At 52.2% G+C, this 27,612-nt stretch overlaps 1 protein-coding gene across 1 annotated transcript in view; it reads left to right on the top strand.

Moving 5' to 3' along the window:
* The first annotated feature begins 18,786 nt into the window (after window positions 1–18,786).
* The window catches only part of CASZ1 (castor zinc finger 1), a 148,374-nt gene continuing 139,548 nt past the window's right edge, over window positions 18,787–27,612 (top strand). Inside the window, exon 1 of the mRNA XM_039842250.1 lies at window positions 18,787–19,078. The gene's annotated coding sequence lies outside the window, so the exon portion shown is untranslated. The remainder of the gene's footprint in view (window positions 19,079–27,612) is intronic.

The raw sequence follows: 27,612 nt of genomic DNA on the forward strand, positions 1-27,612 counted from the left end.
CTCTCAAGCCCTCTGCCTCCTGCCTGTTTTCCCAGGTGGAGAGCGCCAGCCGAGCCGCATCCTCCTCACACAGCTTGAGCGGTCGGTCTCGGTCTCGCCTCGAGAGACGGACCCGGGACCCCGCTCCTTCTCTCTCTGTCCTGGATCCGAGGTGGCTCTGTTGAGAGTGGAGTTTCCTTCTGTGGCCCAAGCCTGGGCCAGCTGCCAGGGCTGGGCCGGGGTGCCTGCACCCCATGAGGACCTTTGTCCCTTTAATAGGTCCTCCTTGGTACAGGACGTCCCTGGGCGGAGGGCACAGCCTGACTGCCAGGCCTGGGCAAGCCCTGCCCAGGCCACTCCCCATGCTAGGGGCTGGGGGAAGGGCACCCTTGCCTTTGACTGCAGGCATTGGTTTCCCTGCCAACGAGAACTGGGACTCCCAGTCACCCCGAGCCAGAAGAGGACTTAAGGGGTCCCAGGCATGGTGGTGACCAAATGAGCAGCCTAGAACTTTCCTAAATGTAATTTGCCTCATCCACCCGCACTCTGTTTCACCTCTACACTTCTTACTCCTCCCACCTCTACCCTAACCGCCCCCACCCCGCCACCCCCAAAACCGTTCCTGAGTATCCGCCCTCCTCCCTGCCAACTCTTGAGCCTCCACAGTCTTCGAGGCCCTGCTCCGGGCACCTCCCCCAGGAAGCCCTCTCTGACTACTGCAACCCACCAGTCTCCCTTTCCTGCCGGGAACTGATGAAGCCCCAATGTGGACACCACCCATCACCCTTCAGTCCTCTTCAGCCCACACCGACTGACCCCTCCTGTGTGCCAAGCCCCGTGCTGTGCTCTGTGGGGTAGGGAGAGAGAAAAAAATTATTGGCACACAGTCCCGGCCTTGTGAGTGCTCCCAGGCCCCAGGAAAGCTAGGTGACATCATACGTTCCCATAACGCTTTTCTAAATAGCACGAGCCCCCCCACTGCCCATGTCCCCCAGGTCCCCAGGTCTCTAGTCTCCAGGGGTGCGGGCGCCATAGACTCAGCCCTGGCAACCGGCTCATAGTCAGTACTCGATAAATACTTGTTGGATGAAGAATGAATTGAATAAACGAATGAGCCAGTAGCTGTGAGTTTGCTTCATTTCCTCTCCTGTTCGGGAGAGGGACAAGGTAGTCTTATGCTCAGGAAAAGCAAGGGTCTCTGGGATCTTAGAGGAGGGACATGTAACTAAGACTAAGATGGGCGGCCAAGGACGGGCTGTCTCATTTGAGACCTGACGACAGATGAGCAGGGGTCGGGAGCAGGTGGGACGAACATCTCCGGTCTTGCCAGGCCGTGAACAAAAGCCAGGGCCCTGACTGCAGGGTGGTTCGGGCGGAGCAGAAGGCCAGTGTTTGGGAGCAGGGAGAACCAAAGAGGAAAAAAGAAAGGATGGCAGAGCTACACGAGGTGGGACCTGTGAGTCATGCGAGGGAGTGGGGACCAATTCTACAGGCCTCAGGAAGCCTCCGATGGTCTTTGACAGGAGAGCAATGGCTCAGATCTGCTGCTGGGTGGGCAACAGGCGGGCAGGACCGGCCTGGGACTGTGCCCCATTAGGAGCTGGCTGTAGAATTTCAGAGGACCCTGAGGGTGGCTGGGTTTACTTCTCCTTTCTCAAGCTGGTGCTCCTAGGTCTTAGCCTCTGGGGACCTTTGGGGTTTGTTCAGTCTTGTTTTCCTCTTCCAGATGGGAGCACCAAGGCCCAGAGTGCAGGACAGCCTTGCCCAACGAGCTGGGGGAAGACGCCAGGCCGTGGAGCAGGGAAGGGTCATGGGTACCTGTGAGGCCAGGAGTCCATCAGGAGATGCCTGCTCAGGCCACAGGCAGACAGTCTTGATGGTCCTGGCAAGACCAGGACATTTAGAATGGTCTAGAACTTGGGCCTGAGGATGAAATAATGCTTCCGAAGAGGGGAGTGAGGAGCCACTGGAGGACCAGGCTTGAGAGTGTGACACAGGACCCCAAGCCCACTGCACCCCCAGCTCTGGGGGAACCCTGCCAGCCTTGCTACTTTCAAAGAAGCAGCCTGAGTCATAAAATAATACAGTTATTATTTCAACTACAGGTGGTGACAGCAATGGCCACCCTCCGTCAAGGACCTCTGTGCCTCCAGCACTATTTCGTTGAGCCCACGCGGTAGCTCTGTGAGGAGATCGTGCTATTGCCCCAGCTGACAGATGAAGAAACAGAGACACAGCCCAGGGACGAAAGTTACGCAGCAGCTGTGAGAGTTAAGCTTTTTCATCCCAGAGGCCTGACCCCAATCTCTCAACGCCGTGGAGCGGACACAGGTGACGCCAAGGGTCAGATCTGGGTTCAGACTCTGCCACGACGTGACCCCGAGTCGGCGATTCCACTCCCTGAGCCTCAGTTTCCTTCTTCCCTCCGTCCTCAGAACATGGGGATGAGGACGAGTTGACCTGACGGGGTTGTGAAGACAAAGGCGTGATGCATTTGAAGAGCGGGGAGCACAGAGGGGACTCTGGGAGCGTGGGCCCAGCGGCCAGCCTGGCCTTTCCTGGCCTCTGCCAGCCGCCTGCTCCCCTCCCCCAGTGCGTTCAGTCTCTGCCCCACGCCCATTTGCATGCCAAGCTGCCGGCCTTGGCAGGTGAGCTAGGCCCGCCTCCCACCCTGCCCCTCCCATGCAGGTGGGGGAAAGGGCTGGAGCCCTGGGGCTGTCCACATGGGGGTTGGGGGCGGGAGGGTTCCTGCCAGGCTCTGGGCTGGGGCTGGGGCTGGGCTGGGAGGGCTGGACACAAGGTGCTGCCATCCTCTCTGAGGGCCGGAGCGTTCTGGAGGAAAGGGCCAAGCCCTCCTCCTCCTCCTGTTCCTCCGGCCCACTTCCTCAGCCCTCCATGAAGGTAGTCAACGAGCAAACACACATTTCGAGAGAAAGCCCGTTTCTGGGAAGATTCCGTGTCTCTGAGAGGCCGAACAGCAATTCCCTCTCTCGCCTCCCCTGATCGGATTCGGTTTTGATGTCGGCTCTGAGCCTCAACTTCCTCATCTGTAAAATGGGGGCGAGACCTCCTGGGTGGTCGTGAGGCTTCCCTAAGAGCACATGGGGTGATAGCTATTTTAGCTCAACCGAATATTCTCCCGGCTTCCTCGGCTCTCAGGATGGAGTTCCCCCCTTTTTGAGCACCTGGGGAGACGGAGGACCAGCCCCCAAGCTCCTGGGGTACAGGTGGCGAACAGAAACCCAGAAACCGAGTGGCCCAACTCCTGCCTCTGTGTGTCCTTGAGGCGGCCGGTGCCAAGCTACCGTCTTCCCTCCCAAGAGCCTAGAGGAATTTGGATAGCAAAGAAAAAACAAGCCCCAGCTTAATGTTTTTCATTTTTGTCCTGAACAATGCTGTTTCTGGGCTGATTGTTAAGCAAATATTGCAGGAGGCGGCCGTAGCTGACGTAGGCTGAGGATATTATCAGAGCGAAGGCCCCAGGGCCCAGGGCTCTGCCACCCACAGAGTCTGCCCTGGACTCCAGGTGCCCCTGTTGGCTCCTCCCAAGTCTAACCACCTCTGGGGAGGGGGCTTCAGGGCCTGTGTCCATGGGAGTCCTGACGAGGGAGAAGCAACTCTGCCCAGCCATGCCAGGCCGCCCCTCCCCCTCCCCCTCCTCTCTAGGACAGCAAGGAATTTGATGACTGACCCGGTTTGCTCTGGACAGCGGGGTTTCTCGTGACAGGGGGCTGTCAGTGCTAAACCCGGGACAATCTCGAGTGACTGGGGATGTTCGGTCACCCTACGAACTCAGAGAGTCAAGTGGGAAGATGCTTTAAAATGCTGCCGCTGCCACCACCTCCGTCAGCCATAACCATTTATGGAGTGATTACTTGTGCCGGGTCGAGGTGCTTTACATGCGTCACTTCATTTGTCACCACAACGGTGCTGTCTATGGAGAAGCAGGAGCCCCATTTTACAGCTGAGAAGACCGAGGCTCAGAAACGGACTTGCATGAGGTCAGGCAGCTGGGAAGTGGCAGAGCAGGGAGTCAGACCCAGCTTTCAATGACCATCCGCCCCTTCTGGGAGATTGACCTTGGCCAGCCACAGATGATAAGACTAAGGTCAAGAGAGGTGGAGAGAACCCCATCCGGAATCGGGGCTCCCTCAGTGAGCTCGGTTTTAGGGTGCCCCTGCCTGTCAGCATTGGGAGCCTGATGGCTCCTTGCCCTAGTCCCTGAAAATGCCATCCTAGCTTCTTTGGGTGAATAAAATGCTTTCATCTTGTCTAAGGGGCCTCAGAAACTGCCCCAGATATGGGGGGGGGTGGTCAGTGTGGCCCCTGGATTCTTGCCTTCCCCTGAGAGCCTGCTGCAAAGTCAGACAAACCCAGGCTTGCCCATCATGAGACAGTCACGTCCAGAGCCCTGGCCAGGGGCAGGTCCCAGAACTCCAGCCCCCACACGTTTTTGAGGCCCAGAAGGCAGGGTCAGAGCTGGTCTGAACCCCCTTCTCACCAGAGGCTGGGCCTGGGGATGCCTGTCTGGCCCCCTCCTCACTGTCCATGGTGCTTGGCCTGTGCCATGGCCTCTGTGGCAGAAAGGGCGCTGGCTCTCGCTCTGGGGGTCTGTTTGAGGTTTCCTCCAGCAGCTGGTGGCAGCGGGTACAGCTCACTAATTAATTAGCGCTTAAGTACTTAGCATCCTCCTGCATTGTGTCAAACGAGGATTTGAGTCTTAATTCCCTGTGTAGGTAGCCGTGGGAATGTGCCGGGGAGTGCGGTCAGGACTTAGAGGAAACTGTTCTTTTAGTTTGGATGCAGGCTGAGGACACAGGTGCTGCAGAGGCAGAGAGACCCTCTGGGGCAGAGCTCCTGGACCCCCAGCCCCTCAATCCCCTACCCTTCTGTTCACGTATCCAGCCCGTAGAGGGGTAACTAAGGAGGCTCTGCAGCCAGACTATCTGGGTTCAACTCCCAGCTGCCTGCCTGCTACCTGTGTGCCCCCGAGGGAGTCACTTCATCTCCTTGGGTCCTTGTTGGTGGGTGCAGAAGGCACAGGGCTAAGTCTTTCGACCTCTCTAAGCTTTAGTCTGACCATCGATGACATGGGGATGACAGACTCTACCTAGAGGCTTAAATCAGATGCTGTAAGTCAAAGCTCTTAGCCCAGGGCCTGCCACGGGCTGGGCCCACTAACCACCAGCTATTGGTGGGACAATAAGGACCAGTGGCCCCAGCAGAAGCGGGCTGGGGCTACAGGGCAGGCAGGATGGACCTACCTCATCTCTTGTGGCCCGGCCTCGCTCAGAACCCACCTGGAAAGGTGGCTCCACTCCTTGGCGGCAGGGTCAGGCTCTGCGACCGCTTTCGAGGGCTCCCTCTATTCCGTGCCAGGACTCAGCGACCCTGGGTGGGAGTCTCAATGGGTCCTTGTGGGGGAGCCCCAGGGCAGTGAGGCCAAAGCGGACCCTTCTTTTCCTAACGTGTTTGGCTGGTCCGTTCTCCCTTAGCACTCCCCGGAAACACTGGGCCCCGGAGATGGGAAGTTGCCACTGCTACCACCACAGAAGTGGCCTTGGTGGGGTTTCTAGCACAACTCTCCTACGATGATGGGTCTGCCTGGGGCACATCAGCCCCGCTGAGTGCCAGGGGACCATTCAAGGGTGCTGGCCACACCTGTGGAAGTCAAAGTTATCATGAAGGGGTAAGGGGTGAGGAGCGGGATGTAAGACAGAGTAGGGAAGGGGTGGAGGAAAGTGCTAGAAACTGAGTCTGAGGTTCTTAGATTGACCACTTGGCTCTGCTCTGTGACCTGAAGAAAGCCGCGCAACCTCTCTGAGTTTTGATTTTCTTATGTGAAATGAGGGTAACAATCCTGCAGGAGACGCAGGAGACGGTGTCTCTGGTTGAGTGCTTCGTAAATTGATAACATGTCATAAAACTTCAGGGACTGTGTTACTCAGGAACCAAAATGGGTTGATGGTCCTACAGGAAACTTTATCCACTGCAGACACTCAAATTCAGCTGCACCCTGCCATGTTCCTAACACTAAGTTTTATCCTAATTAAAAACAAAACAAAACAAAACAAAAACGTGCCATTTATACAGGGCCCGCTGTGTGCCCGGCACTGCTAAGTGCTGGGCATTCCTTTCGCATTAATTCCTCGTAATAGACCCGTAAGCTGGGCACTCAGAGTCCTTCTCGCAGATGTACAGGCCCATGCTCAGCGTGGTTAAGTCACTTGCTTAAGTTTTCCCAGTTGGTAACTGATAGAGCCAAGATTCAAACTCAGGTCAGCTGCACTCCACACTCAGCAAATGTTTGTTGAGTGAATAACTGAACAGATGAATGCACGGTTTCACGAAAATCATTGGTTTGGGGAGAGCAAGTAGCATCTTTTTTATAGCAAAGCTAAAAAGGCAGGGGCAGTGCGGACAGAGTCGCTGCCCTCTAAAGAGATGAAAAAAAAAAATCTCAACCCAGAAAGAAGAGTTCTGGTTCCACAGACAGTTCGGTCATTCACTGGGATCTATGGAGCGGCTGCTACAGGCCAGGCATTCAGATAGCAGCTAGAGATACGACGCTGGGTCGCCCAGACATTGTCCCGCCCCATGGTGCTCCTGGTAACTAGCGATAGAGCTGGACTTCAAGCACAAGGGCCGTGTGGAAGGTAACACATCTGGGGCAGCACGTCAGGAGCTCAGGGCCAACTAGACCTTGTCTCTTTTACATGTCGGTCCTTCTCTGGGAAACGAAAAGCTTGAGCACCAGGGCGTTGTCTAATCACGTTGCCTTGCTTACGTACTCAGACCCAGAGCCGGAAAGAAATTAGATGGAGACGAAATGAAAGGCAAGGGGTTGGAAGAATGAATGTCATAATAACACCTACAATTAGCTCCTTGACCAAAATGATAGCTCATGTCCACTGAGCACCCACTGTGGGCCAGGCACTGAGAGCTAAGACCTTCACATACCTGATCTCACTTGGCTCTTGTCAACCGCTTCACCAGAGAATTGAAAAACTGAGGCTTAGAGAGGTCACCTTGCCCAAGGTCAAACTGCTAGTAAATAATAGAGCTGGGATTCAGACCCCAGGGTGACTGACCGCCGAGAGTAAATGGTCAGCGTGGGCTCCGCCGCTCGGCCAAGTCCATTTTTTCGGTTGAAAAAGCTCCCTGCAGTCCGATTTCACACTGAGTGGTAGCATGGGAAAGTGGGAGGAGGGCCGGGGAAAGTTTCCAGGCTGGTAGCTGGTGTTCTATCTGCAAGGCTGCCTTAGCAGGCATGGCCCAGCCTCAAGACAACCTCAAGGAAGGAGAACTCTGGAAATGAAACGCTTGTGAAACTCACTGGGCTCCGAGTTGATGAGTAGCTTGGAAAACCTCTCCGACGGTTCCTGGCAATGTCTCTATGAGAGCCAGCTCCTGTATTTTAAGGAAAAAAAAAAATCATTAAAGAAGTTAGGACTATAGAGAGACTGTAAACGTAAAATATTGGTCGTTCGACAGTGTATCCTGAGCAGTTACAAGGAGAGCTCATCTTGATGAGCCAGGACCCTGTCCAAGAAATAAATTATTGTGTTTTCCCCCAGACGGTTCTCCCTGAATCTTCCCATGATGCCTGTTCCAAAGTTTTAAGCGTGGGACCTATGAAGACCATGGCTGTGCCTAGCTAGGAAAGGACAGAATTCTGGAGGGAGCTGGCCCCCGGTTGGTATGCAATGGGGACCCAAGAGATCCAATTCTCTCAGGTCTCCCCTGACCTTGTGTATAGCAACCATCACCATATGCCAAAGGCACTCTGCTTACTGGACATTCCAGAGGAGGGGAACCCGTTACTGGGCACCTCTGAGGCACTCAGTGGGTACTTGTTGGTGACGGGAACAAATAAAAGGTTTGGGCTATAAACATGGCACCTGCTCGTGCCCTTCGTCTGATGGGTGTCTTGTATTTGTTCAGGTGTCACAGCAGAGAAGGTGGCACCACCCAGCCGATCTTTCATTCTGTTTTCTTCCTTCTTTTGGCAAGCCACAGAAAGATTCAGGAGTGAGGGGACATAAAGGTGTTGGGGACCCCCTGCCCTGCCCTGCAAAGTCAGATCAGAATAAAGTCAGTTTCAGCTGGGACCCGGACCTGGCTGGCTGAGACAGAGGGTCTGAGGCTGGAGAGAGGCTTTCTGAGGTCCCACCTTAGCCCCCAGCCCCTCATATCCGAGGTGACTTCCAATAAACCACCTGACCCCTCCCCAGCCCCCCTTGGCAGCTGGGAGGCAGGGAGGGTGACATTGAGCATTGGCTCTGGGGCGTCCTAAGGGTTAACTAATTAATGGTCGGAAAGTGCTTTGAAAAAATAAAGTGCTGGATAATGGGAAGGGCAATTATGTTGGGAGAAACTCCTAATTTGGCTGGAATTGATGTTAATGATAAAGTATCTGAAACATGTAGCAAGCAAGCGTGATTGTATTTTATATGACAGAGAGAGACATTCACACGCAGGGGACACGGAGAGCAGTTAATTTGGTTAAATAAAGTGGAAGATAAAAGGAACGCGGACACCAGGGACTCGCTGTTTATCTGGACTTGGTGTAACACTTTGGGATGGGATCGGCCCTTTTGACTCATTTGTTTGCGATCGAAATAAATGGAGAAGCCAGGTTTATGGCTCAAAAAGAGTCCAAGGAAAGCAGGCTGTGGCTAGAAGGACCACAGAACAGGCACAGGTTGCTTTCCAGGGAAGACGCCAAGGTCTCCAGAGAGTCAAGGTGGGCGAGGATATCACCCGCCCCCGGCACTCCCCTCCGGAGTCAGAAGTCTTGCCCACCAGAGCTGAGGGGAACTTGGTGGCAGGCGGCATAGCTTTCTCACCTTCCGGAGGGAGAAACTGAGACCCGGAAGAGGGCTAGGGCGAGAGAATATTAATCGATACGGGTGCCAACAATTACTGAACACTTCCTTCCGTTTGCCAGACCCTGCGATAAAAGGTTGTGATCTCATTGAATCCTCAAAACAACCTTATAAGGTGGGGACCACTTTCACCTCCATCTCACGGAGGACTACGCGGAAGCTCAGAGAGGTGGAGCAACATGCTCAAGGTCACACAGCCAGGAAGGAGTGGAGCAGGGAGTGAGGCTCAGGCAGCCTGACTCTAGGAGTAAAACTATGATCATGACTTTTGGACTAATCGAGTGCTCTTGATAGCCACGGCTCTGCTCTCTACTAGTTCTGCCAAAGCAGGGAACCAGGACAAGGAAGTAGGGAGACTTCTATCTCTGTCCAGGGAGGCCTGAGTGCCCAGGCCTCCTGGCCTGGGACCCTCTTGGGAGGGTTTGAGCCATAGTTTGGAGCCCAAGAGGACAGAACGAGGTTGCCCCAGGAAAGAGCAGGAGCCTTGGCTTCTGGAAGGTCTGTGAGGTCCCCGCAGGTCCAGATTAGTATTCAGTATTTATAATATTTCCATAATGGTAAAACAAAAGAAAACAAGCAGAGAGAATGCATTTTTAATCACCAATCATTTCTCTTTGTTTGTTGTGAATGAACAGAGAGGTGAAATAGTATTTCATAATCACCCCATTCGAATTTTCCTCCCCACAAAGCACCGAGAAATCTCTAAATAAAATAAATAAACAAGCCGAGACCTTAAAATAAATTCCAGAGGGCAAAGTGTTACGTGTGGGTTATCATAGCTTCGGGGAGGCAAGGGCTGGCAGGTGGGGAAGGGAGGACAAAGGGACAGGAGCCTTGTCAGTTACCTGGAACCAGAGACCCAGGCAGACCAAAGGCAGGTGAAGAAAAAGAGAAACGTGATTAGAAGATGCAGAGAAGCGGACAGACTCCCCATCCTTCATTTCCTCTTCCTTATTGTTCCAGAATCTTCTGGTCCTCATCCCGTCACTGTAAAGCAAGGGAATTTCTGTCCCCTGTGTCCATGGAGCTTCACGACCTCCCACCCAGAGAATTTTCTCTGTGTAGTGTCCCCCTGTCCAACCTCCATATTGACAGAGGAAGAAAACGTAGCAAAGAGAGAATTGAAGGGACATCCCTGAGACCCCCCCAGCAAGCTAGTGACAGAACTGACACTAGGACTCGAAGGGCTTGACTCCCCGTTCGTCACCTCTCATCTACCTGCTCTTATCTGTAGGCGTCTTTGAGAAGCCTCCTATGCCACTGAATTTTCTTCGCTGGCTATTCCCGATATTTTGTTTTGTGCATCTCAGCATCCCCAGGCCCTCAGGTTACAGCAAGGTACCTGGCACCTGGGGACACTCGCCAGATGTTTGTTGGCTATATGGATGAGTGAGTGGATGGACGTGTAGGTGGATGAGTAGATGGATGCAAGTTTGGGTAGGTGGACGAATGATCGAATGGATAGACGGATGGATGGATGAATGATTGGATAGATGGGTGGGTGGATGGATGGATGGACAAATAAGTGGCTAAAGCTGATTTGGTCCCCTTCCTGGCCATTTGCTATCTCTAGATAGATAATGACAATCACACTATAGTCTAGGTAACATCTGGGGTCCTGGTGCCTTGAAATTACATCTTCAACAATCCTCTGAAGGACCCTGGGAAAAAAATCATCTTCTAGCAAATCTGATCCCTTCCAAGTAGAAATTTGAGGCGAAGCTCTAGGGCCAGGCAGACCTCCTGCTTTTCCATGCGAGTCACGTGGTGGTAACGAGTGCTGGCCTGGACTCTGCTCCCTCTGGTCACGCGTAAGTGGCCTTTTCTCCCTGGGCCTCAGTTTCCCACTCTGATGTGTTCTCTCTTAAATGTTCTAGGATCTGGGTCCGGCCCCTTCCACGTGGACAACTCGGCCAGAGCTTGGAAGAACTCTACGTCTGGAGCTCCTGTTTTGCGACCTGGGCAGCCCCTCTCCCTTCGTCCCTGACCCCTTCCATGTCAGAGTCCCCCGGAAGCCCCCTCCGGCCTTTTCCCTGGTCAGGCAGTTGCATTGGGGGCAGCGCAAAGCATCAGGACATTCTCAAAGCTGGGCTGGATGTTCAGGCCGTGGCCAAGGCCCACACTCCCTCTGAATCCTATTGAAAAAATAATAAAAAGGTAATTACTTTGTCATTACTGAACACTGGTTTGTCTTTTTTTTTTTTCCTTAAGCCATGGCCATAAATAACCAGCCCATTACACTTCAGAGTGGACACATGCATCTGTGCAGGACCTGCCTGGTATATGCTGGTTCTCCCACCATGCCCACGCCCTGGTATGCGCACACATCCACACGCATGTGCACCTCAAACACAGACACGCTGCTCCTTCACCCGACGGTTTCTAAGCATTCTGCTTGATGCTGGGCACAGGAGTAACAACAGCTCTTATCTGTGAATCCGGGCCGAGTGCTTTGCATGAATTATCTCAGTTCTTCTGACGATGCTGTGAGGCGGATACTGATTCTGTTGCCATTTGGCAGATGGGGACACTGAGACTGAGGGAGGCCAGGAACTTGCTCAAGGTCAAGCTGCTAGTAAGTAGCAGAGCTGGGATTTGAACCCACGTGACCCAATTCGGAAATCTGTGCTCCAATTTACTGATTATTTAAACCTAGATTTAAAAATTACGCACACACATGGTCTCCCGGGAGAAGATAATTGTAATAAGTGTATTAAGTGCTGTGGCAGAGGAAACAAGGGGGCTGTGGGAGGCCGGATGGCGGCATCTAACCCAGTTTTGGTCAGGGGAACATCAAGGAAGGCTCCCTGGAGGAGGTTATACCTGCTTTATTTAATCTTCATGAGTGACGGGGAGGAGGGCAAGCAAAGAAGGGGAAGAAAGGCCAGCCCGGGGCAGAGAGAACAGCCTGGCCAAAGGCCTGGAGGTGAGCCCCAGGAGGGTAAGTTTGGAGTTCTAAGCAGCTCTCTGTGGCTGGAGCAGAGGGTGTGCGAATGCACGGCAGAGGGAATGTCGAGAGGTGAGGCTGGAGAGGTGGGCAGGGCTGTCGCTCACATCCGGGCCAGGCTGGCACAGCAGGGCGGCCCTTCCCCACCCACATCCAGCTACCTGGCACTCCTGTCTGTGTGACACGAGGGTACCTCATCAGCAAAACAGCTCTTTCCTGCCTCCCTGGCCAGCCACGCCCTCTGTGAGACACCGTGCCGTGGGCGGCGGCCGGCACCTGCGCAGGTGCCAGTCAGGAGGAAGTACGGCTACTTCCGGAGTCTCACGTCAGGTTCCTTTTGCCATGGCCTGGCCATGACAACCCTCAGGCAGGATTGCATCCTGGGACAGAAGCGGCACGGCCATGACTATTCTGTTTTGCTTTTGTTCTTATTTCTGTGCTGATTTCAGATCTGGGAGAGGTGGGGAGGAAGCAGGACCCGGCAGGGGTTGGGATGAGGGCCCATGTGGTATGTGACAGGAACCACAGGGCCACAGGAGTGTGACTTTTGCTCTGAGGACAGGTAGTCCATTTGTCTTCTCCATCACTCAGTTTCCTTTGTTCAGTAGGGCCCTGGTGCCAGGCCTGCACCTCCCCAATAGGCATGGGAGGGTGTAGGTGTCACCCTTAGGTCTTTTCATAAGAAGTGATGTCAGCTGTCAGTCCTGTCCCTCACCTGGTTGTACTCCTCTGTATTCAGACGTCTGCTGACACCATGAACATAATCTTCCCGGGCGCGGAGCACAGCCATACCCACATAGACCCAAACCCTCTTTTAAAAGGGACATGTTGTCCCACACATGCGTGCACACAGACACACACACACACACACACACACACACACCACACATGCTCTTCCATCCAAATAAAATCAGATGTACACCTCGCAACCCCTATCCACATACATCCTCAAATCGCCCAGGCAGACCATTAGAGCGGGCTCAAAAATGGGTACCTGGTGGGTTTCACTTAAATTCATTCTTTTAATTTCTTAAGCCCAATTCCCACCCAAATACATGGCTCTCAGATCGTGAGTGTGTTTTCATTGTCTGCGTTCTATTTGTATTTCTCTGTGTTTCCTGAACTGTTAGCATTGAATGTGAATCATCCTTTTGTTGAGAAATTTAAAGCTTTTTTTTTTTTTTTTGTTAGATGGCTCAGAGGATATGAAAGCTGGACGGGGACGTCAAGATCAGAGACTCTGGGACTAGGGAAGATTTCCTATAAGGAAAAAATTAGTCACCTGCGATTCTTCTCATTACCAGACAGGGGTAAACATAAATACCAAAAAAGTAAATTAATTAGAACAAACTAGGGAAGGAGAACGTTGAACCAGGGAGCAAAACGGCCTGTCCCTTGACTGGAGCTGAATGACACCCGAGGCAGGGGAAACGAAAGCAGGTACAAAGTGTGGCTCCTGAGCTCGGAAAACAGGTAGTATTTATGGCATAGAAATCCCTAAGGCTCCGCTGTTGAGAGAGGTTTCTGGAAGGTGCAGGCAGAGAGGTAGGAAGAAGCAGGAGCTCATCTCTGTTGAGGCTGAAAGGCAGATAGACGCCACCCCTCCGCCCCACCAAGAGCTGAGCAGATGCCCAAGAAGCCTGGACTCAGGTAGAGGTTCTGGAATCCCCCCGCCCAGAACCTGTGAAGGGCTACGCTCTACCTCTCTGGCTCCCAGCTCCGAGGAGCCTGCCCTTCTCATCTCTGCCTGAGGTTGCGGGTCTGAACAAGGCCGCTCGAACCTTGAAACAGCCCCTGCTTGTGGCCAGCATGGTTCTAATAAGGATTCATTACTAGAATCACAGACTCCTTCACCCATTAAATTAACAGGGGTTAAAAAATAAAGAGAGAAAAGAGAATAGCAAAGGTTGGCGAGCTTGTGAAGAGATGGTTGCTGGTGGGGGGGCAAATTCACACAGCCTCCAGGGGAGAGGCAGTTTGGTGCTGGGAATCAAAAGCTTTGAAATGTATGCACACTCTTTGACTAAACAATTCCACTTTAAGGAACGTGCACGATTATTTATGGACAAGGATATTCATTCAAGTTATTTATAATAATGAAAAGAATTGGAAATGAGCTAGACGTCCAAAATTTTCAATAGTGAGGACGGGTTAAGTAAATTACGATCAAACTCCACAATACAGCCATTAAAAATCATGTTGTAGAAGAATATTTAATGACGTGAGAAAATGTTCATGCTACGACGTATACATGACAGGCTAGGGAAAAAAAAAACGGTATGTTCAGTGTGATTCTAATTTTATAAGGCAAAACAAAGCAAAAAACAAAAAGCAAACAGAAAACCTAGACTGGCAGGAAATACACCAAAACTGTCAACAGTGATTATTCATGGGTGGTGGGATTACAGATGATTTCTATTTTCTTCTTCCTGTTCATCTGTATTTTCTAAATTTCCTACAATAAACACATACTATGTATATAGTCAAAAACAAAGCATCACGTATTTTGCAAAAAGAATGAGGGAATTTGGGGGGTGAAAGGATTTGTTACGTTCGTCAACTTGAATGGAATTCGGGGAGCCCAGCTTAGCGTAGCGTCCGAGAAAAAGCCCCTCTCTCATCCCCCCTTCCCAAGAGAGACACTTTGGTAAGTAAATAAAAGAAATGCACTCAGCTTTTTAAAATTTTATTTTTAATTACAACTTGCCCGGTAATCACCATAATCACTTATCTCAATCATTTGTTCGTCTATCGTCAGGAAGCATCCATCGAGCACCAGCTCTGACGGTAGCACCATGCTAGGCCCAGTGAACCTGAAAAAACGCAGACCTCACCCAAGGAAAACCTCGAAAACCAAGAGCCACTTAGGAAAAAGGAAAATAAGCACAGAGAATGTAACTTTTTAATTGAAAAATAGCGATTCTTGTTCGACATGTATTGAGTACTTACTGTGTACAAAGTCTGCCTCTTGGTCCTGAGATGTCTTTGCTTCTTTTTGTCTTTTACTAGATGGAAATAAGATTCACAATTACAGGACGGATTTGTTCTACTTCCTCTCTCCCATTCAAGTTTCATCTTTTTATGAACTCTGAGCAAAAGTGAACATGTTCATTGCACTGGCATAAGCTGGGGAGTGAGGCTAGTCCTGGGAGTGATAAAGCATTGGCTCTGGAGTCAGACAGCCCAGCTCAGCCTTGGGAGACTTATTCTCTGGGCCCTGGTTTCCTCTTCTGTGTAATGGGTATATTCATAATAGCAAGCACCTTGCACGGTTGTTGTCTAATAAGATAATATAAGTACTTAGCATAGTGCCTGGCACATGATAAGCACTCAGTAAATAACAGCGATTAGTGTACCATTAGGTGTTGCTTTCCATCACTGCAGAGGACTAGAAATCAACAAACTGACCAGGAAGCTGTGCTGTGATTATTTTCAAGGCTTTCCCAATTACACAAACAGGTAGACTTAAATTTATTTGTTCAACCATCAGTCACCGAGAGCCTCCTGGATGCCAGGTACTATGCTTGGCTCCTCGGTTTCTGCCATAAAGGCACAGACCTTACCCTCAGGAAGCTCACAGTCTAGTGAGGTGGCGGGTGCAGGGGTGGGGGGGTGTCCTCCCTGGAGACTTAGAAATGGGAGAGGCGCTGGATCACATGCAGTCCACCTGGAGACAAGGGGCTAGATAGGTGAACTTGATAGAGTCCTTAGCTGACCCCACTTCCCCTCCTGCCTGTGCAGCTTCCTCTGTTGGGGTACAGTTCACCAGAGTGATATATATCCCCATTGTCGACCCCTGGCCAAAGGCCAGGGCGTGAAAAAGTCGGCAAAGCCACCGTGCCAACCTTGCAGTTTCTGGGTTGGGCCAGCTCCTCCTCCCTCCCTCAAATTTTGTCCTAGGAGCTTTCTAGTTATTCTCCTACAGCTTGGGTCCCTCCGGGGCAGGGACCACATAGGCTTATCTTGATTCAGTGCCCAACTCACAGAGAATGAGGGCCTGCTATGTACCAGGCACTGTGTGAGGTGCCAAGGACGCCAGGGGACGCAAAACAGAGTCCCTGTCTCCAAGGAGTTCTTATTGTAGAAGGGGCAGCTGGGCAGGAAATCTGGGAACACATAATAAACAGAACCATTGTAGACACTCACGCACACCAGGTAGAATGATAGAGAAAGGCCGAAGAGCTGCTTTAGCGAGAAAGCCTCCTTGAAGAGGTGACATGTGAGCAGAGACCTGAGTGATGCCAAAGAAGCAGCCACAGAAAGGGCTTTGCAGGCAGAGGGGACACGTGCAAAGGCCCTGAGGTAGGCACAAGCGTGGTGTTTTTCAGGACAGCAAGAAGCTAGTGTGTTGCGGGGCCATGTGACTAAGAGGAGGGTGGAGGGAGGTGAGGTCCAGGGGCGGGCAGTGGCCAGATCTTGCTGCCCATGGGAAAGAGTCTGTATTATTTTAGGAAAAGCTCAAGAAATGCTAAAATTAAGCAAATGAGGAAAAGAGCTTCTGATTTCAGTCCCTGCGAAGGGGCGGGAGCGGGGAACAAGTTCGAGAGGCTTGAGAGACCAGAGGCTACTGTCTGGGTGTGGTGCTCTCTCCTAGCCCCTTGCTTATCTGATTTTATTTTCCGAGTTGGGGGGGGTAGTTGGAAAAGGAAGAGGGACCTTCCCTTTCATCTCATCCCAATGTCCCCCTCCCTCCTTTCCCGCTTACCCCATCCCAGATGAGTTTCCTTTAGAAGACAAAGCCTCTTTGGGGGATGGGAGAATTGCAAAGTATCTGAGAAAAAATGGAGGGAAGAATAAATGTTTTAATAAAAGTTTGGTGGGTGAGATGTGGCTGGCGGGGCAGGAGGAGGGGGAGGGGAGAGGCCAGCAAACTCCTCGGCCAGGCCCTCCGAGTTCGAGTTCGTTTTTGTCTCCCCAGCCCTGGTAAGAATCTGCTCACTGGGGCTCAGCAAATGCCTGCTGTATGAATGGATGAATGTGGGCTGTTGCTGGAGGGAAAAAAAGGACAGAGGAGAAGGAAGGGAGAGAAGACAGGAAGCAATGAGAAACAGAGGGAGCACTGGATGTCCCAAGGAGCAATGACAATTACTGGCATTTATCGATCACTATCTTGGCCCAGGCGCTTTTCCTGCATTAACTCATTTTAGCCTCTGAACGAGCCCAGGCACTAAGTACTATTATTATCCCCATTTTACTGTTGAGGCAACTGAGGCACGGAGGGGTCAAATGCCTTCCTCAAGGTCACTCCACTGGTGAGTGGCTGCTGTGTGACCCCAAAGCCCAAGCCATTAACCACTTCTTCATACTGCCCAGGAGTGGAACAAGCCCCGACTCAAAAGTTAGAAGACCTTCCTTGCCACTTCTCAGATTCTCCACCCCTCATTGTGCCTCAGTTTCTCCCTCTGCAGAATGGCAGGATTGGGCTTGAGATCTTTGGGGCTGTGCCTTCTGCTGAGTCACTAGGCACAAGGGTCTTAAAGGCCAGCAGCCAACTCCTGGGAACTCAGGGTGCCTTTGATGGGGGTAGGGGTGGCAATGCAGAGTAATGGGTCAGCAGTCCATGGGGACTGTTAATTATTGATGTATTGCTGCTTCCTATTAATTATGGGGATAAGGAGGGGAGAAAACTAAATGAAATCGAGAGGTGTATCTCATCCCCAAATCTGATCTTCCCGTGTGGACAAATCCTGAACTGATCCACACTCATTCCAGGTGGTAAGGAGACAAACTCTGTTTTTGAATTAGTGTCTTCCTGGCCAGTTTAAAACAAGCAGAGAGCACTCAGCATCTAAGGGGCGTGCGATGGTCGTGCCTTCTCTCTCAAATCTGGAGGCTTTTTAAGGGATAAGGCAAATCCTGGCCACCTCAGGGCCAGAGGACCATAGAGTTTCCAGTCTCTATCCATTTACCAATTAACTTCCAGTTTAGGCAGGGCATGGAATACATCCCAGCAGATCTCTCTCTTGGACAATTACCATACGGGGCTTCTTGTCATTTCCAGTCCTGAGAGGCTTTGCTGAAACCTTGCAGATTAGGCCCGAAAGTCTACCAGCCTGCAACAATGTTTACCAGCCTGTGGCATTTTGCCCTAGTTTTATGCATTCTGTTGAACACTCTCAAAATTGTGGGTCACGCTTAGAATTTTTATTCATTTATTCTACAAATCGTTCAGCTATTTAGTTTCCTATTGTGGTCAGTCTGTCACTTATCTCACCATGGGAGAGCTTCCCCCTTTCTTTCAAATCTGACATTATTTGCATTCTGTCTTTGTTCAGATGGGGAAACAGGTACAGTGAGAGCTCAGTCCTGGAATGGGGGTGACCTGGCCCAAGGAAGGCAGGACCAGAGCTACTGGGTTGAGGACGACTGCTGTTGAGCTCTGGTGTGGCCACCTCAAACCAACTGGGAGGTGGCAGAGAGGGCCAAGGGAGAAAAGGAGGGGTTCCCCAGAGGAGTATGAAGGTCTCCCCTCAAAGAGGCCCTCCTCTTTCACCTGGAGAGGGGGAATTAGCTCTCCCAAGACCCTCTTCATGCCTTGTTTTATTTTTTTCACAGACCTTTTCTCTCTGAAATAAGATTATTCATTTGTTTGAACGTTCATTTATCTGCACGTCCTCCCACCCCTCCATTCTTCACGGCCCATCTTGCTCACTTAAGGATTTATTTCTTGCACAACGGACCGAACGAAAAACTCCCTTGCGAAGAATAAGTGCAAAGCGGTTATGGAACAGTGAGAACATCACGTTCCTAACATTCTAACTTGCAGAAAAGAGCTAGTTCTTCAGGAAAAGTGGCAAGCCGACTGGCTCTCTGGGGTTCAGAACAGGTGAAAAGTAACCCACTCCCATCTCTTCCCTCTTCTCCCCAGCCTCAGCTCCACGCAGCTGGGGAGTGTAGAAAGCTTCCAGCCGCAAAAGGGAGCCGTGCGCTCAGATGCTCCTCGGCAGGCCGCGCCTCGGGGCGCTCGCAAGCCGAGCTCGGCCCCGGCGGTGGGTGGGAAGAAACCGGGAGGGGAAGGTCTGGGGGTGCGAGGGTGGAGCGGAGCCCGGCCCTGCAATCCGTCCCGGGTTTTGCATGCCACCCACTCGCCTGCTCCGCCGCGGAGAATTCCATAATCACAGCGGGCGAGAGCAGAGACTGGGAGCGAAAAATCCGGGATCCGGCAACTTTGGGCAGCGCATGCGCGCCCGCGGCGCTCCATCCCAAACACACACACATTTTTCCCCCGGACTTGGAAAGTCACCCAAAGCCGCCCCAAGTGCAGGTAAGAGACTCGGCGCTCCCTCTGGCGCGGCCCCCCCACGCCCCTCAGCTCTGCGAGCCTCCCAGGGTGCTTCCGCGCCTCGCCCCCTGTCCCGGTGCAGCCCCCCACCCCCGGGGCTGCCGCTTGCAGCAGGGAGCGGGCGAGCGAGCAAGCGAGAGAGCCAGCCAGCCAGCCAGCCTGCGCGCGGCGGCTGCCACCCAACTCCGGCCGTGCGGGAGGCAGGGGGCACGGAGGGCTGGCACCCGGGCGCGGGGCGGCGCGTCGCGGGCTGTGGCCAGGGGAATGCCCGGCGCGCGGCTCCGGGGGAGGGGAGGGCTGCTGCTCCTGGGGGTCACTTACTTCAACTGAGGGGGCGGCGGGGCGAGGTGCTGGGACTTTGCAAATAGGGTGGGGGGCACTCCCGCTGTGGGCTCCAGGGGCAGGTGCTCGCCAATGCAGTATCACTCCTTCCCCTAGCCCCACCAGCTGCAGGGGTTCGTGCGCTCTCCAGGGCAGAGAAGAGGCAGGGGTGAGGGGCGCCTGGGGTGACTTTGCAAGACTTTGCCCAGGGGAAAGGGTGGATAGGGAACCCCTCCAGCCGACTCTTGTGCCCCAGTACCAGGGTGTAGGTGCTACCAGCAGAGGTAGGCAGTGTTCACTTAGGCGCAGAGTGCCAAGGGGTGCCTCCGGGTGGGAAGACGAAGGCAAGAGGCTGCTTCGATTGGGGGGGAGCGGCGTCCTTTTTTTCATTTGTGCCTGGGAAGTTTGTCTCAAGTGCGCTGCTCCGGGCGCGGCAAGTGGCTCTCCTCACTCCCCCTAGCCCCCACCCCCCACCCCAGCCTTCCCGGGCGCAGGGCTGGCACTGCTGGGCGCAGGGAGCCGGGGCACCGGCTCAGTGCCGTTCGGCTGTCGGCCGGAGCCCGCCTGGGTCCAGGGAAAAGTTCGGGGGAGTTGCCGCGGTGGTTGTGTGCGCTGGGAGAGAAGTTGCGCCCGGGGACGTGGGACGCTGGGCCGGCGGCCCCGCGGGCGGGTGGAGCGGTGCGTTCCCAGGGAGCTCAGCCGCGGTGGGAGAGGGTCTGGCGGGGTCTATGTCCCGAGGTTGGGCTGACGGTGACCTCGGGGCTTAGTATTTGGGGGAAAGAGCCCCGAATCCAGGGGCGCGTTGCCGAAATAGGCACCAGGCGGAGGACAGAGAGAAGAGTGGCTCGTGGAGCTCAGGGGGGCACCAAACGGGAGACGGCGGCTGGTCCAACGACACTTGTGGTCGACAGGGCTAAAGGAGCGTGGTGGTTGGCAGAGGAGTGCAGGGAGTGGGCCGCAGGCGGCGGGAATGGGGGGATCGGGCTCGACAGACAGTCAGGGAGCCTCGGGAGGTTAAAGGTCAGAGTCAGCGTCTGGTGAGCCGGAGGAGCGGCGGTCGGTTTATTTTTTACCGGTGGTATTTGGCAGAATGTGGCAGCGATGGCCGTCGGCTGTGGTTTTGCTTTCTTTTCTGGAAGCCAGCGTGCTGCCGGGAGCGGCGGCTGGGGAATAGCCTGGAGGGTGGGAGGGGGCAGCCGCTGGGGTGGCAAGGTGTGGGCAAGGGGTGCTCTGGGGAGGTGGGCAGGGGCTACGGGCGAGGGCGGCGGGCTGGCGCTGGGCCGCTGAGGAGCATTTGGGCGAACGTCCGTCCCCGGGGTTGGAAGCTCTTCGGCGAGGGGAACAGGTGTATGCGCCGTCAATCACGGCGGGAGGGACACTTTGGGGGCGTAGATTAAAATAATAATAATAGATTTTTCTCTAGGGGGTGGGTGCAGATTCTTCTTCCAAGTCATCCCCGACCCGGGTCCGGAGTTGGGGGAGGAAAGGGGTGCCGAGGGAAGCAGGGGGCCGCTTCCCCCTACACACAAGTTTCTCCCGACCCAGCCTCAGCTTGGGAAGCCGGCCCAGGGTGCGGCGAGGACCTCCTTCCAGTCACTCTGGGGAGGGTGCGAGTGCGTGTGCGGGTGTGTATGACTTGTCCACAGGGGAAGCAGCGAAAACATTCCTCCAGCGAGCCTGGAGATCCCCCAAACCTGGCCGGCTCAAGGGGCGACTGGGGGGTTATGCGTCGTTGCTTCAGCGGAGTCCGGGGGCGCGACCCTCAGAGTGTGTGGTTGTTCCGCCAACACCCGGTACACTCAAAGAGATGGGGGCGGCGAGGGGAAAGGCCCGGGAAGTCCAAGGGCAAAGTTGGTAACCTAGGAGGTCTCTCAAGCTGGTTTTGGGCGGCACGGTGAGAGCGTTCGAAGGGACTGGAAATGATCGCCTGGTAACTGGCGCGCCTCACCCCCGCTCATAATTTCATCGCGCGCGCGCGCACGCACACACACACACACACACAATACCAACACACATACACACACACACACACACACGACGCACGTCGCAGTCCTAAAGGGAGCTGTCCGGGCTGAGCTGGAGCAGCTGCGCCGGGCGTGGTGAGGGGGGTAGTTGGTCCCCCGGGGCTGCGTCGGGGCTGCGCTCCACGTGCCCAGAGGGGGCGCTGGGCCGATCCGCGCCCGAGCGCAAAGCTCAGGGTTTGCGCCCTGGTGGCAGCGAGGTGGTGCGTCCCGGGCGGGCGGCGCTTTCCGCGCCATCTCCGGCTACTCGCGCTATCTTCCCCGACGCCCTGCAGCTTTCCTACTTCCCAAACTTAGCTTTATGGTCTGCCCTTCCTCGGGCTCTCAGACCCTCTGCAGGGCACCGTGGGGAACTTCTCCCCTCCAGGCAGCGGCCACCATCTCCCCAAAACCCCGCGAGTTGGAGAGATAGGCCCCCCCACCCCCATCTCGTTAGCCACCTTAGAGGCGGTTAACGAGAGTTTATGGGGAATATTGTTGAACTTCAGTAATCAGGTTTCCAGCGATCTTATGCCTTCTGTTTAATTTATTAGACTAGTTATTTATTCTGTTGATGATAATCTGTTGCTGGTTTCTATGGAGATGTTAAACTGATCTCTTTCAGAAATCAAACTCCATATGCACTAAAACGTTTAAAGGGGCAGTGCCTCCCTCCTTTTTTTGTGGGGGGGTCTCGTTTTGTTTTTTAGACTTTGCACCTTGCGGAGACTTCGCGTCTTTCTCTGAGTCTCGGTGCGTTTTATTTCCTTCTTACGAAGGAGAGGAGTCCGGATACTCACGCTTTGTGGCAAGTACAGCTTATTATGGCTAGAAGAAAGCGAAGGCTTTGATCCCTAGGTTGCATCATCATTTAAAACAGATCATTTCATCACCACCCCTTTCTCCCCCATCATATAAGAGCAAAATTCTTTCAAGATCAAAGAGTCCAATCTAAAAAAAAAAACCAACTATTGTTAAAAAAATAGGAACTCAGTCAAATATGAACCTCTCCTTTATATCTGCTCCCCTTGTGTTTAAAGAATTTTTTGAATAAGAAAAATAAAACTTGTAGCTCAGCTAATTTTTCATACTTATTAATAGTTTATCTTGCCCCCCCTTTTTTAATTTAAAAAGAAGTTCAAAGTTAGATTTCTCTGCCAGTGGGGGTTGAGGTATATTTGCTTCTCTTTTAGATCCTGACCATCTGTTTTTGGAAAATTGGCCTCTGGGAAGAGGGGAAGAGTTTTTACTCAAACGTAATGGAGTGCTTTAATTTTTACAAAATACTCAACCAAATATTTTAAAGTCCCAATTTCCCTACTTTTTAGGAGATTATCAATACCCTCTGTCTGGTGCGTGAGAACATATCAACTTTTTCTTCTTTTTCTCCCCTTCTCAGGCAGTCTTCTGTGGACTTGTGACTTTGGGGGGTGCGGTGCAGTGAATTAAGAAAGTCAGGCAGAAAAAAATTATCTTGGTTTGTGACACTCTGAAAAATTGCAAACCTACTCTGAATGCCGATGTTTATCACCCTGACAGATATGATGCAAAGCGATTGCATTTCCTAATGATCCTTTGGGACTAAGTTGTAGGTAAAACCATTTAATGCCTTTTTAATATTAAAGTAAGGCATGGGTTCCATTTTCTCGGAGGCGAGGGGAGTGGGTGTCGCACCCTGGAGCTGATGCTTTCTGAGTATACTGGTTTTCTTTTCCAACTCAAGCCCCCCACCTCCACCCCTGCCCATTTTCATTCACTTTGGAGAGGGGTGAGCCACACACAGGGCATTTGGCTTTCATAAATAAATTTATATCTGGCCAGAAGGTCCAATGCTAAATAAGAGTACACTTTAAAAAAAGAAAAAAAAGCAAGGAAGAAAGAAAGAAAGAAAAGAAATGAGAGAAAGAAAAAACAAACCTCAGACTCCACCCCTGCTATAGGAAACAAAACAGAGGCAATTGTTGACTTTTTTTTTCCTTCTGCCATCCTGGTTCTCTTTTATATTATTTTATTTTGGAAGGGGGTGGAATGCGTGTTGCTTCTCAGCCCAGAGGAGAGAGGAGCCATTTCTGTTATTTCCCCCTTTGCTGTATTTTAAAAATTTGTTTGATTTGGATTGCAAACAGAACAGAGGCTTAAGGGTAGAAAAGAGCACTGTAGCTTTAAACTCAGGAGTTTGCATATTCTCCTTGTATCTTTCCCCTTTGCTAATTATTGTGTTGTTTTCAGAGCAAATATGTCATATCCATGGCGACCGGGCAGGTTTATTGTCTTTCTGAAGCAATAGCTCACATAAGTAATTAATGACTTTCTTTTTTTCCCCTGGCTTAGGTTAAACAGATCATTCAAGGAAAGTCATCTCTCTCTCTCTCTCTCTCTCTCTCTTCTCTCTTCTCTCTCTCTCTTTCTCTCTCTCTCTCTCTCTTTTTTAGCTCAGTGACATAAGAACATGAGTTAGAACAAGAAAATACTTTAACCAAGAAGTCAACAGCTTATTTTCCCCTATTTCTTTTAAAAGCTGAAGTGTCAGCTTTCAGACATATGAGGCTGTCATTCTTACAGCCGTGAGCTGTGCAGTCCATGCCTGGGTTGGAATCCATTTGAAGGTTGTATAGCCCGGGAAGTGTTGGCATTGGGGGGAGTAACCTGGAGGAATTTGCTTTTGAGGTGGGGGAAGCACTCTGAAATGAGGATTTCTCCTGTGTTTAGCAGAATTTAATTAAATTGTTTACAGGAAGGAATTAATGAGTTGGTAGTAATGCGTCCCCCACACCCCTTCTTTTTCCCAGTCTAGTTAATTGGAAAGACAAAGTTTTTCTTTTTGATTCACCTTGAACTTCAGCTTTCTCCAGCCTTTGTCTCAAGTGCTTTTTCCTGGAAAATTACCTTTTGGAATGCCCTCTGGTTAATATTTCCAGAATCGTAGTGGGGTTTTGTTTTTGTTTTTTTTTCCCCTTAGACCTGCAACTTAAAGCTGGTTTCTGCTTTTAGGAATCAAGAGCTATGATTTGGATTTTTTTAAACTTTTTCTAGTATGTGTGTGGGGGGGATGGCTTTTGAGGATATGAAATGATATAGACAACATATCTTCTCTTCTGTATCTAGTGACAGTATTGGGGAAGGTAGAAGGAATGTTTTCCTTTAAAAAAAAATCACCATTTATGTTTCACCTTTTACAAATGGACCTTTTGCTAATAGGAAGCTTTATTATGAAGCCCTTTAACTTTAGAAATATACTAGATGTCCAGCTGATATTCTCCAGCAGCTTCTTTACCCCCCTCGACAGACAAGATGTTAATTAAGCAATTTGTACTCTGCACTCCCCCCTCTGAAATTTCATGTATAGCCAAGGTGGTGTGTGTGTCCTTAAGAAAGGGGAATGAGATAAAGAGAAAAGCATTTATATCGTATTTATACTCTGACACAATTCAAAGGGATACTCCCCCCACGCGAAGTAAGTTAAAAAAAGGCTGTGCATCAACTGAATGAATCTTTCGGCTTTTTGGCGTTAAAAATAAAAATATAAAGCAGAAGAGAGATTCATGTGGTATCTGGTTTCTGAAGAGGAGAAGAGAAGGCCAGGCAAGTCTGATGCTGAGACTTTAGCGGAGTTGTAATTGAGCCCGTAACCTCTTGATGTCTATATCAGAAAAACAGACATGAGCAGAGGGAACTGAAGAGAGGCAAACAAGCCTTGTAGAGGAGGGAGCTCAGGCGGAGAATCACAGAGAGAGAGAGAGAGAGAGAGATTTAATTTATAGACATTTTAAAAACCGTAATTTCATTAGGATCTGTTCTTCCCCTTCTCTGAAGGGCAGACCGATAAGGCCGGTCCTTGTGCCGGGATGCGTGGTGTGGCTTGGTGGTTGTGAACTTGGCCATCCTTCCTTGCCAGCTCTGAGAGTTAGTTTTCGCTCTGCCCACTTTCTGCTGGCTTCCTTATTTTGAAATTAAAAAGTCCCAAAAGTGAGCCATGGCTTCTCACTGCCCGGTCATCTCCTCTGCGAGTGCAACACTGATGCATGCGAGCAGGTCTGTCTCCTGTCTGGCCTTTGGCATCTGTGTGTCTTCTGTCTGTCACCAGGCTGCCCGTGTGGTTCCAGCTATAGGAGGCTACTGGGGAGAGCCCCCCATGTCTGCCCCCCCTTAAGTTCACCAAGTTAAGTTACCGTGGTTCTGAGGCCTCAGTGTTGGGGTGGGGGCAGAGCTGAAGCCTGTCATAAATTCTGCAAAAATTAATCAACCGTTTAAGAGCCGCATGTTAACGAGGTTGCGCAGGGCCTTTCCCGCTCCCCCTGCTCAAAGTCCGGCAGAGTGAGGGGTGGCCTGGGTGGTGGGCATGGAAAAGAGGGAGAGTTTTTTTTAATCTGAATAATTGAGAACAACTAAGGAGAGGGAAAAAGACAGAGGGATTTGTTGACTATAAATCCTCAAGGGCCCTTGTTCCATACTGTTGGAATTTCTGCTCCCTTTTGGTCTGAGTTTGTCCTGTGTGTCTTTGGTGGAAAAGACACGTAGAGAAAGAGAGCAAAAGAGGGGGGTGGGGGAGAGAGAGAAGGAGAGAGGGAGGGAGACGTGCGGCTCCTCCAGAACTCATTATCATTCTTAATAAGTCTTAAGGAATAAAGAAGAGCATTGAGTGTAAATGCTGGGTAATCCTAACACTTCTCAAGGTGAGAGGAGTCTTGAGGACACAGAGGAAAGAGAGAGCAGAGGAAGGGGGTGGGAGGTTGGGGCCCAAGTGGCCCCGGGGGAGTGGCAGGCCCAGGGTTTGGGAGACTCTGCAAGAGGCCAGGAGGCTGGGCTGGGGGTGCCCAGAGGAGCCCGGACCAGCCGGTTGTCTGAGGTGACACTGTTGACTGCTGATCTCCAGGAGAGGGTGACTTGCTGGGGCAAGGAGCAGAGGTGACAGGAACATGTGCCCTGCGTCAGCCCTGCCTTGGGGTGTTCCTCCTGAGCTCTGTCTCCCCAGCAGGCTCAGCCTCTGCCCGCCCCCCCCGGCCTTGGGTTCCTGGGCTCCCCTGCATTGTCCTCTCTGGGAAGCGGAGGGACAGACCAGCGGCCAGAGCTCAGCTCCGGACACTAGGTGGCTTAGAGGATCTGCGAGGTTTTCCAAGAGGCATGCTGGCTTCCTCCTGCTCCCCGCTGGTGGGCTCGCTGTGCCGTCCTCTGCCCGGTCTGCGGGCAGACCTGACGGACTGGCCCCGGGGCATGGCACAGCTCCCAGACCCCGCGCTCCCAGTGACCGGCTTCCAGGCAAGGCGAGGACGAGGCTGGGGCAGCTCCCAAGGGGGGAGGCAGCTGGTCAGGGCCACTTGCAAGAGGGGCAGTTGGAGCCCAGCCCTGTGTTCTGTGCCACCTGGGGATGAGGCACTGCTGAGCCTACGGTGGTGGCAGGGGGGTGGGTCTCTACTTCTTTCCCTTCTGAGTTCACGTACCCTCTGTGAGAATCCTCTTAATAAAAAAAATCTCATAAGCATAAATACTGCTTATACTTGAAAGGGTTTCACAGGTCTTATAAACTCAGCTAAGGACCCACTAGGGTCCCTTGCTCTGGTGGGCTTCTTTCTAACTCTCCAGGAACATGGGGAACAAAGCGGGCAATAAGGAGGCAAAATCGGTTATCGCAGCCAATCCCACCCCTGCCTGCGACAGTGCCGGAGTGGGGGGGAGCAGTCAGACTGTGACACGGGGCCTCCGCAGGTGGGTTGGGGCCACGTGTAGGTTCTGCTCTGCAGAACCGCACCTGCTCAGGTAAACACCCCACTCCAGGCCGAAGGCAGCTTCCCCTTCGTCCGGCTGGCATTTTCCTAGAGTGTTTGAGGGAGGGTCTTAGGCAAGGTCATGTCCGAAACATGGACCGTTTTCTCTGGGGACAGAGACGGGCAGGGAGACACGATTCAGGTTCGACTTGATTGTAGTGAGTTTTGCATTTTTTTTTAACTCTCTGTTTCTTTTGGAAAGCAACTTCGGGGAGCATGCAAAAGGGGGTGCGTGGGAGTGAGAGATGAAGGCTGGTGACTGAGCTGTTGGGAAGCCCAGAGGGTGAGCAGGACGGGTTAATGGCGGGTGGATTCTGCTCTTATGTTGTTTAAAAGCAGTGATGACCAAATTGCATGCCCTGTGTGTGCCTTGCTGGCGAGGTTTACCGAAAGGAAGCTCTGCTGCCTGCCTCTCTGCTGCTGGTCTCGGGGT

The sequence above is a fragment of the Pteropus medius genome, unplaced genomic scaffold (genome assembly GCF_902729225.1).
Source record: "Pteropus medius unplaced genomic scaffold, Ma_sr-lr_union100, whole genome shotgun sequence".
In the NCBI taxonomy this organism is placed as follows: Eukaryota; Metazoa; Chordata; class Mammalia; order Chiroptera; family Pteropodidae; genus Pteropus; species Pteropus medius.